Source organism: Manis javanica, chromosome 14 (assembly GCF_040802235.1).
Source record: "Manis javanica isolate MJ-LG chromosome 14, MJ_LKY, whole genome shotgun sequence".
In the NCBI taxonomy this organism is placed as follows: domain Eukaryota; kingdom Metazoa; phylum Chordata; class Mammalia; order Pholidota; family Manidae; genus Manis; species Manis javanica.
Genome location: NC_133169.1, coordinates 45354919 through 45366089, shown reverse-complemented (window position 1 = coordinate 45366089; position 11171 = coordinate 45354919). Strand labels below are relative to the sequence as shown.

The 11171-nt window shown below is 40.5% G+C and overlaps 1 pseudogene; it reads left to right on the top strand.

Moving 5' to 3' along the window:
* Window positions 1-3286: 3286 nt before the first annotated feature.
* LOC108406248 (olfactory receptor 2T1-like) lies at window positions 3287-4196 on the top strand (annotated as a pseudogene).
* Window positions 4197-11171: the final 6975 nt, after the last annotated feature.

Below are 11171 nucleotides of genomic sequence, written 5' to 3'. Positions count from 1 at the left end.
GATCTTCCAGTCCCAAGGGGAATAACATTGTAACTTCAGGTTAGTTGGGAATAAGTAATTTCAAAAATTCCCACTCAACCAAATGTAATTTTTTAAATTAATTTTATTTTGGTATCATTAATCTACAATTACATGAAGGACACTATGTTTACTAGGCTCCCCCTTTCACCAAGTCCCCCCCACATCCCCATTCACAGTCACTGTCCATCAACATAGTAAGATGCTGTAAAATCACTACTTGTCTTCTCTGTGTTGCAAAGCTCTCCCCGTGCCCCCCTACACTATACATGCTAATTGTAATGCCCTCTTTTTTTTTTTCCCACCCTTATTCCTCCCTTTGCACCCATCCTCTCCAGTCCCTTTCCCTTTGGTAACTATTAGTCCATTCTTGGGTTCTGTGCTGCTGCTGCTGTTTTGTTCCTTAGTTTTTTAATCAATCCAATGTACTTTTATAAAATAAGAAAGAATATTTGCAGATGTCAGATGTAATAAATATATTGCTCTCTCTTTATGGCTAGTGTGTATTTTAAAAAATTTTAAGTCAAGTCTTAAAGAAAGTTTCATCCAAAAAATCATACCAATTTTATCCAATAGCTTTTTTTCTTAAGTTCTACTATATTTCAAACCAAACATATCTATGCTTCTCAAAGACATTTAAGGTCTCTACAGGCTTAAATGTGCATTTTTTGAGAAAATATATTAATGACCATTTCCTTCAAGCCATGAGATGTTTAGAAAAAATATAAGGAATTTAAGACCCAATATAATTCCACCAGTGTGCCAAAATTTATAGGTCTGAGGTTCAAGAAGTCAACATTTTAAATTCATAGATTTTAGCTAAATATGTAGATAGTTTAAAGAAGAGATGGGGAATTCTCACATTCATTAACAGTTTTGGAATAACAAACATATATGGATATAAAACTGACATTTTAACTGGATAAAGTATTTTCACCTAAGAATTTCTTATTTGACTTATAGAGCAGCCCTGAATATTATATTATCTAAATTTAATGTAAACACAAACTGATACTCCGAAAATTTGGGGAGAGAATCTAATGTAACAAGTAATTAATGCCATGATCAGTAGAAGAACTTTGGATCTAAATTTTGTTTTACTCTATTCTACTACATCTCTTCAGAAGAAAATTTTAGTGTAAAGCCACAGAATTACTTCAGACATTTTCTGAATATTTTTATTTGTATAAAACCACAGCAATCTATGCCCAAGAGCAATTCAACTGGGACAGGTCTTTCTCATTATGCTTCCTCATAGTGAGACAACAGATTATAAGGTAACCAAATGGGGCTGCCTTCTGACAAACGAAACCTTTTATGTGCACATAGGAGAGTGAGGCCAGCCAGCTGCAAAATGGAGAAGCCTTTACCCATTGCCTTGTTATTGTCAGGACTGTAGTTGGGAGGAAAGACAACATCTAGGACAGCAGATTTTTAAAAGATTTTGGAATGAGTGTGACTAGAGAGCAAAGAAAGTTATGACTTTGTAAAAAAAATTTAGAGGGAATTTAGGGAATGATAAAAGTTAGAGCCCAAATATCAAAAGTGTGGAAGTAGCTGAAATACTACTAATATTTAGGCTGCTATAAACTGGACAGTGTTTCCCCCTCATATACACATTTTCATGTGCTCCATTAGTGGAAACTAGAAAGGTAAATAAAAATGAAGCAGATTGAAATCACGCATGGTGTCAAGAAAATTTATGAAGACTGGCATCAAAGATTCTCAAATTGACAGAAAAGAGAAGATAAACAGGAAATACAGAGTTTGCTCTTAAAAATCAGCTGCCTTCATTATAATGATTTATGTGATTTCCTCATTTATGACTGAATATTAGTAGTCATATTAATGATTACATGTAGTTAAAAATTAAACAGACTCATTGTTACATTTTATTTGAAAACTACTGGAAGAGGCTAGTTGTTTTTCTGGGCTGTAGGTAAGAGCACAAATAAGCTGAGGCTGCCTGGTCCAAACATCCTGCCACTAACAGCCTGTGGGTACCTGGAAACATTGCTCACAACCCTGCCATTGGTGAAAAAGGGGTTTTATAGCTCCTCACTTAGGATTGTTGTGAGACTCAGTGAGTTAATAAATAGGAAGAACTTGGCACAAAGGAAACCCTTCACATCACTGTTGGAACTGTTCTTATTAGCATTTTTTTTCTGTGCAATGGACCCACATACTCATATTTTTAGAATATTTCATGGCACGCACACCAATTTGATCAATTTATCTCACAAACATATTGGTAAAACATATCTTGATTTGACATATTTAACATTAAAAAACATGAAAAAGCATCCTTAACTTCCAAGAGTTTTTTGTGGATTTTTTCCATAGTCATCACCTGAAATTATACCTCAATTAGTTTTTCTTAATTATGAATGACTATGAAAATTTTTCAGATTCCAAAAATGACAGGTCAGTTACATCTCAGTGTGTATGTCTCTGTGCTATTTCCTCGGAATCCTAATTGTTAATGTTAAGTTCTAATAGCTGATGCTCATGCTGATCATAATCCTAACGCTAATTCTTTGCTATCCTAAATTTGAAATATCTTTCTTAAAAATATACAAATATAAATCTGGAATAGTGAATGCCTCTTGTATTGGATCACCTTTCCATTGCTGAGTTTGTGAGAATAATTTCAATTTTTCACTTTATTTGCACCCATAAATTTTGCCTGCAATATGGACAAAAAGACAACAAAAAAAAAAACCTCATAATGTAGGAAGAAACTCTAGTTAAAATTATAGACCACCCATATTTGTGACTAAATGGAGAACATAAGCTACCAGGAACCAGTATTGAGATGTTTTGGAGATGGTGGTATGATGATTGCTATAAAGTTTCATATGTGGAAGTTATAGATTTAAACATATGTGAGGTAGTATGTTCACACACACATGCACACATGCATGCAGAAGCACATGTGTACACACACGCACACATGCAACGCATGCACCAGACCAAGTATAACTCTTACATACCACAGTATACACCCTTAGGTTTTGTTCATATGCATCCCTGTTAACATCTGTTGACATCATCTTGTTGTGCATTTAAATAATCATTCATTTAAAATAAAATAATTAATTTTACTTAAAAACATTTTAGAACAATTAGTTGCTGGATGTCAGAGAAAAGTCATAAAAAAATTTTAATGTTTTCTTTCAACTTGTGGAAGCTTACTATTGTATTAATTCCCTGTAGATATCATTTTACTTGGAATATTCCAGATCACAGCGGTGCCACCGTGGGGTCAATGGATAGATACAACACATCCTCCTCGGGCTTCACCTTCAGGGGCCTGTTCGACAGGAAGGACGTTTCAGGATTTCTTTTCATCATCATCTCCCTCATCTTCTTCATTGTGCTGGTGGCCAACGGGGTCATGATCTTCCTGATTCGCACCGACTCCCGGCTCCACACCCCCATGTACTTCCTGCTCGGCCACCTGTCCTTCATTGACATGACGTACATCTCCACCATCGTGCCCAAGACGCTGCTCGATTACCTGCGGGGTCAAAGAACCATCTCCTTTGTGGGGTGCACAGCTCAGCACTTCCTCTACCTCACGCTGGTGGGGGCCGAGTTCTTCCTGCTGGGCCTCATGGCCTATGACCGCTATGCGGCCCTCTGCAACCCGCTGCGCTACCCTGCCCTCCTGAGCCGGAGGGTCTGCTGGGTGATCATAGTGGGGTCCTGGTTTGGGGGCTCCTTGGACCCATCACCATGAGCTTCCCCTTCTGCGCTTCCCGGGAGATTAACCACTTCTTCTGCGAGGCCCCCGCGGTCCTGCGGCTGGTGTGTGCTGACACAGCGCTCTACGAGACGGTGATGTACGTGTGCTGCATGGTGATGCTGCTCATCCCCTTCTCTGTGGTGATTGCCTCCTGCGCCCAAATCCTGACGACCGTGCACCGCATGAGCTCAGCGGAGGGCAGGCAGAAAGCATTTGCCACCTGCTCATCCCACGTGACGGTGGTGACATTGTTCTATGGGGCCATGTACACCTACAGGCTGCCTCACTCGTACCACAGCCAAACCAGGACAAGGTCTTCTCCGTGTTCTACACCATCCTCACCCCTATGATGAACCCGCTCACCTACAGCCTGCGAAACAAGGATGTGACTGGCCCTCTGAAGAGGGCACTGGGCAGGCTCACGGCATGAAGAGCGGTGGGAAGCCTTGTAGCAGCAGCCTCCCTCTCATACAGACTGTGACTGGCAGCCCCTGTGGTCAGCGTGGCCGTGCACTCAGGGAGGGGTTAAACAGGAGAGGGCTCCATTGTGCAGAAAAAAGGAAAAGGATCAATATAAAGAGGGTGGCCTCTTGGTCTCCCTCCTTCATCTCTTCTTTCCTTTCTTACATCTCCCCTTTCTCTTGCCCTGTATTAAGAAAAAATATCCCCCATGGTTTTGGTCACATGAATTAAAATTATTTGCTTTACAGTTTTACCTTTTGGAGGTAAAACTCCAGGGATAAAACATATTCTCAGCCTGGGGCAAATAAATCTTTGAAACTAAATCAGTAAAAGAGAGAAACAAAGTGGAAGAAACCTTTCTACTGCTCCCAAGTAGCTGTCTGCTCCTGTAACACCTGTGTCTCTCACTGGCTGGTTGCAAAAAGACCCTCATCCAACCTCTCCGTGCGCCCTCATAATCACTATTGATATGGAGATGCACTAAGGCGAGGCCAGAGATTCTGGAAATACTGCAACATTACCCACAGGAGGTAAATTACATGTGACTTTAAATGGCATGAACTGTGTCTAGGAGAGCACGGGGAAAGATGGTACTTTGGGGATGTATGGTACTGCCGTATAATACAGGAAACCATCTAAAAATAATATAATTACCACCTTTTCTATTCTGAAGGGTAATACTCTAACTCAGACTTTTAGGAAGATAGTTCTGTATGTGTTCTGATTTGTCAGGTAGAAGGAAAAGTCACTGAATGTAATTTTCTAAAATAGCCATGTACTCAGTGTAATCATCATGTGTTTGATACTTTAAGAAGAAATACAGTATTTAACTTTTGTTTGTCTGTAAGACATTAGTGAATAGTATTTTTCAGATAAGCTAATACTGATGGCTAAAAGCACTGGATATTGCATAGAGAGGACAACATAAGAGTACTGAATGCCAGAGTGTTTTTCAAAATGTTAGAGAAACAGAGGAATATGGGTTGGGAGGATACTAAAACCATTTTTCAAATATGTAACAGGGTCATTAAGGTTAAGCATATACCAGCAGGGAAGAGGAGTCAGCTCAGAGTTCATACCCATGCCCCCCACGTCTCCCTGAATGGAGGACAGTAAGCATGGTCAGTGTGCTGTTTGAGTTTTTAAGGAATTAACCGAGGGATCAAAAATGAAATATTATCATCATATTGGTTGATATGCATAAAATTTAACAGTTTACCTGCCTTGCCAGATTCATCCTCCAAGAACCTAGTAAGAAATGCAGCACCTCTTATTTGTCCTAAATTATACATGAGAATAGTCAGGCTCACAGATGTAAGGGGCTTCTGTAGGGGGACCTTTTTGATTAGTACACCAGATCACAGGGTTTCAAGAAATGTGATGATTGAACACTACACCTTTCATATTCAGCTTCCTCCTCCATTCACCAATTTATTTGCTCATGTATCATAGCTGTGAGCAAGGCAGATAAAACACCTGCATTCAAGATGTTTATATCCCAATGGGGGAAAGACAATGAAAAGGAAAAGAAGCAAGCAAGCAGAGAAACCACTTACATCTCCACATCACACTGTACGTAGCAGCAGAGACTTAAGCCGAACATGTCTGTGCTTGGTGCCCCAGCAGGCATGCAGTTGGGTGAATTTCTGACAGGTGTTTGCATAGTCTTTGCCAAAAGGCACGTGGTAATAGACAAAAGAAATCAGCTCACTGATGATGAAATGAATGAATAAATTGTGACATATCCACACAACAGGAGTGCACATTCTCATACTGCTGGCAACAATGTGTATTAATCTCAGAAACATGAAGAGGTAAAGAAGCAAGTCACCAAAGATACACCGAGCTGATGAACAGATGCAGCAAAACATGCTTTTGGAAGGTCAGTGGCTGGAAGGCTGCACAGGTAGTTTTCTGTTTCTTCCTGTGAATGCAGATTATATGCCCAGTGTTCAGCTTGAGAAACTGATCAAGTTCAACCTCTCTGTATATTGAACATTTTTATGCTTATTATGCTTCAATAGGAAGTCAAATGTAACTCATAGTACATACCTGCCTCATTTTCTTTATCCATTCATCCATCAGTAGATGCTCAAATTGTTGCAGTGTTTTAGCTAATGTGATGTTTGCTGCAATAAATACTGTGGGTCACATGTCTCTTCAAGGCAGGGATTTGTTTCCCTCAGATATGATATCCACCTATGAGTATCATTGCTGAATTAGGGGTTGGTTCTGCTTTTAATTTTTAAGGTGCTTCTACACTGTTCCCCACAGTGGCTGCACCAACCTGCCATCTCATAACAGTGTAAAAGGATCCCCTCACCCACACTCATCTTCTGTTGTCTTATTGATGACAGTCATTCTCCTATGAGGGTTTATCTCATTGTGTTGTACACCTTGAACTAATATGATGTTATAAGTCAAGTTATCAATAAAACTGGGAAATAGGACCGATGATATAATATGGTATATGTGAGAAATGTGTAGCAGAGTGGGCTAGTGGAGAACAGAGGAGTGCTGCTCAAGCTGTGGTGGTCAGGGGGCCCCCTGGTGAGGCTTACATTTGAGCAGGAGAGAAAAAAGGCATAGGGATGTCCAGGAGGAGAGCCTTCCCGTCAGGAAGGACAGCAGGTGTTGGTGCACTGAAATAGGGAAGGTGTGTTCAGAAAGCTGCTCAGTGAGGCTGGTCCAAAGTGATGGATAGAGAGACAAGTCTGTAAATGGGCAAGGGCCAGAGCAGATCCCCATATACCCCACAAACAGTGGAGCCTTACTTACATTTTAATGAAAAGCCATTGATGGATTTCAAGTAAAGGAAAGCCAGATAATGACTGACATGGTGAGAATATTCCCTTGGCTGCTTTATAGATAATGGACTATAGGAGAAAGCATGAAGGCAGAAGACCTCTCTGGAGGCTTTTATCGTGTTCTGAGGAGAGACATCATGGCATGAGTGTCAGAAGTGGAGGTGATAAAGCACTATGACTGGGACTATGTTTTGAAAGCATGGATGACAGACGGATAGAAGTCAGGTTTGGAGGATGGAGATCAAGAAGAGCCCCTGAGAGTTGGGCTGAGCAGTTAAGCAGACGGCTGGCCTGTTTTTTGGAATAGACTAAGGCAGGGTTTGGGTTTGGGTATTTAATTAAGAGCTTTCTTTTGGGCATATAAAGTTTGAAATGTCTACTGAATATCTGATTATCCATCTCAGATAAGCTGGGTATTTTAGTCTGGATATCATCTGAGTTGCTAGGTGGGAAGAAAGGCTTATGGGATCCCTGGTGTTTCCGTGGCCTGCAAGAACCAGAGAGGAGATTAAACGAAAACAACTCGGGATGGACTATGTGGAGATCTGAAGAACGGGTCCAAAAATCTGCAGTATAAAAACGTCAAGCCGTGGAAGAGTAAGTGGCAATAAAGGGGATAGAAAAGATATACGAACCCAGAGAGTATGGTGTGATGGAATTCTGGAAAGGACAGTCTTTTCAATAGAATGGATGAGTCCACCAAGTGAATATTGAGTATAGTTCAAGTAATATGAAAGAGAAAGTGTATCAACTGATACGCTTGTGTTATTGGCAAGGCGTTTACAATGGAATAATGGAGAACACCCTCTGAAGCAGACGAAGGACAGAAAGAGGTCTAGAAATGGGGGCAGCTTCCAGACTTTGTTTTGAATAGAAGAAAGATGAAACTTTATTGGGAGAATTATGTGGGATTATGGATAATATCAATGCCTACTTGGATTTTGACAAGAATAGTCTGGTGTTGAAGGAGACATCAATGACTCAACAGAGAAAAGAGGAATTCCAGGGCGCAGGCCTGTGAGCAGTGTGCAAGCAGGCGCAATGCAGAGCCCCTCTGCAGGGAGGGGAGGGGCGGAAATGCTTCCTCACCAGAGGCGGGCAGGCTCACTCGCGCCAGGACAGGCAGGTCCCCTCACACACGCGCGTCCCCCTGGCCGTGGGTAGGTACTTTGTCTCCAGTTTTTGGCTGGTGTGCAGTCTTTTTTTATTTGAAATCTCTGCATCAGTGTCCCCAGACATACATGTAAAAAAATAGGTTGTGTGCTGTGGATAAAGTGAGGGTTCCTGTGGCCAGGATTCTTAACTGGCCCTGGTCAGCTTGCTCACTGCACACGTGTGGTCAATGCATCATTATTGACTCTGGATAAATAGCTCTGCCAGGTGCTCCGGGCTGCACGGCTGCAGGAAAGCAGAGGCTGGAGTGGTGGCAGCGCCGAGGACAGAGACTGAGGCGGCTGCGGGGGTGAGAGGCCCAGAGGCAGAGGCCGGCTTGCTGCTTGCAGACTTGCTCTGAGTGGACAGGATTCTAGTGATTGACCTGCCACGGTGGGAATAAAGTTGGGTATAAACCCTTTCACCCCAAGAATGTTTCATTGTCATTCCTCTGTCTCATTGAATCCATAGTGGACTTGGCCGGGGCTGAAAACCCATTGGCAAGACAAGCCCTTTTTGGGTGTCTTATCCTGTTCTTTTGTTTGGAACATATTCCTCTGGCTCCTCATTTTCTCTGGGTTCCTCTGTTTCCTTGTATTAGACAGATCATGTCTCCTTATCTAGAGAGCAGCATCTTTATGAGGAAGGCATCTTGTGACACACATAAGCTCAAGACACTTTGCTCACCAGTGCCTGGTCCCCTTTTGGTACTGGAGCCACGGTCTCTGTTGGTGGAATGTGAACAGGTTGCCTTTCTGCCCACCAGCAGGCAGCGGCTGGTCCACATCGGTGGAGGCTGTTAGCCTGCCTCCGCTTGTCCTTTGTGCGCCCTGTGCTGCTGCTGCTGGGATGGCTGCTGGAAGGGACCCCTGCTGTCTGCCAGGCAGCCAGGGCAGCCACAGCGGCTCTGAGGTGGGGGGGGAGTTCCTCAGAGCATCTGTGGGCTGGTCTTCCCATGAGAGGGACCAAGGAGTCGGTGCTGGATCCTGCATGTGCCTCACCAGCTGGGCTGGGAGATGGCTGGAAAAGCTTGGAAAGCCTCACTCTGCCTGCCAGGTAGGGAAGCCCAGACCCAGACTAAACTTACCTGCAAAGGACATGAACTCTGTGAGTCCTTTCTGTCTCTTTGGTTGTATCTGGGTAGCTCTCTGAGTCCCATTTAGGGGCCTTTACTGGCCTTATTCTCCCTCTACCAATCATGTCTATTTTTCTTTCTAAGAATATAACAATGACAATTTTGCTTTTATTTTCCAAGAGCTGTGGTGCAATCTTATCAGGTAACCACTCATTCTATTGTCATGGTAATGGCATAAAGTTAACAAACACAATAATGTATATAATTGTTGAATCACTATGTTCTACATCTGTAGCCAATATAATATTGTGTACCAACTACATTTCAATTAGTTTTGAAAGTTAACCAATACATTCAGAAAGAACAGTCTTTCTCTCTCCTGTTTTAATCAGATTATGATAGAAAATTTCAGTGATGTCATAAGTTATATTTAACAGTTTTTAATTCCAAATAGTCTATTAATTCTTTAAGGCTGACTCTGTTTTAGACTGGCATATATAAAATGTCCAATGATGTGAAAATCTAGAATTTAGTGTAAAAGATTATTTTAATAAGCAGCCCACTTCCTGTTTATGTCATTCAAAATGACACTCAATAGGAAGAATTTTTTAAATTCACTATTATGATATGAGAAATATAATAGTGTGCAGTATATTTTCTGTAACCATTCATGAAAACAGTTAAGAGGTTGTGTGTCTGTGTTAACATACAAGTTCTACACTAAATTTAAGACACAAGATCCTTCAGCTATTATTGTGAATAAAACACTAGGATAATTTCAGCATCTTAAAATATATCTTGTTTTATGAATTTCAGCTGAACCACATACAGATTTCCTTCAAGTACAGGGCGATGTTCTGTTTTCTAATATCTTTCTTTCTTAATTTTCTAACTGTTGCAGCTTTGAATGTGAATAGCTTATCTGGTTAGAAATCAGGTCAGTAGCAGAGTTTTGAAAACACAAACCTGTCCAAGCTAACTGTAGCCTGGTCTGCTTTGAAGTTTTATGCCAGGCTTTTCTACTTATAGAATTGTCTAGGCATTAAGAGATGGACAGAAAAATGATGAAAACTCTTTCCCATTGAGTGGCATATGGAGCACAGAGGAAATGCTTCTTAGGAGGTCCCTGGGGCCTTCTATCCTTGCAAGAGATTAGCTGCCAGGCTGGAAATGTGGCAAGTGCCAATAGAATGAAAAAATGTTTGCCTTCTTTGTAGTCAGTGAACTGAGCCACTACTTTAACTGTTTTGACTATTTTTCAATGTATCCCTTGTTAACATAATCAAGCAATTGATTTTTTATTATATATGTTAAAATTTTATTAGGCTTTGGTTTACATTCTTAAACCATCAGTGTTCATTGAGTGTCAGTTATGTATCCATTCCTGTACTTGTCATTGATATTATGACATAATAGGAATTAAAGGAAGTCATAAAGAATTAAGACATTTATCAGTCTGAAATTGATTGCATATGCTAATACATAACTAAAAATAGAGGGGATTGAGGAATTCAAGCAATATATTTATACAACAGACAACAAGGATAAGATATGGTTTTTGTGTTTAAGAATAAAATGGAGAGTAAAACATGTTTTAACAGGCATACAACTATGAATAACAAAATTGCATACTGAAGTAGAGAACATTTTGTTAATTGTTTTCTATGAACCTGTCTAGCATATTGAAAAGATCTATGCATTTGAAAATCAAGTTCTGAATAAAACAATTTGATAGTCAGGAATAGAAACATATTTATTTGAAGAATAATGCATTTCACTTTAGAGAACATTATACGTCATAAGGAAAAGAAGTAAGAGAAAAATAGAAAAACTGGTATAACTGCAAAGATTATGAAGTTTTTTCTCTTGAAATGCAATAAAATATATTTCTGTCTAATAGAATTCAAAT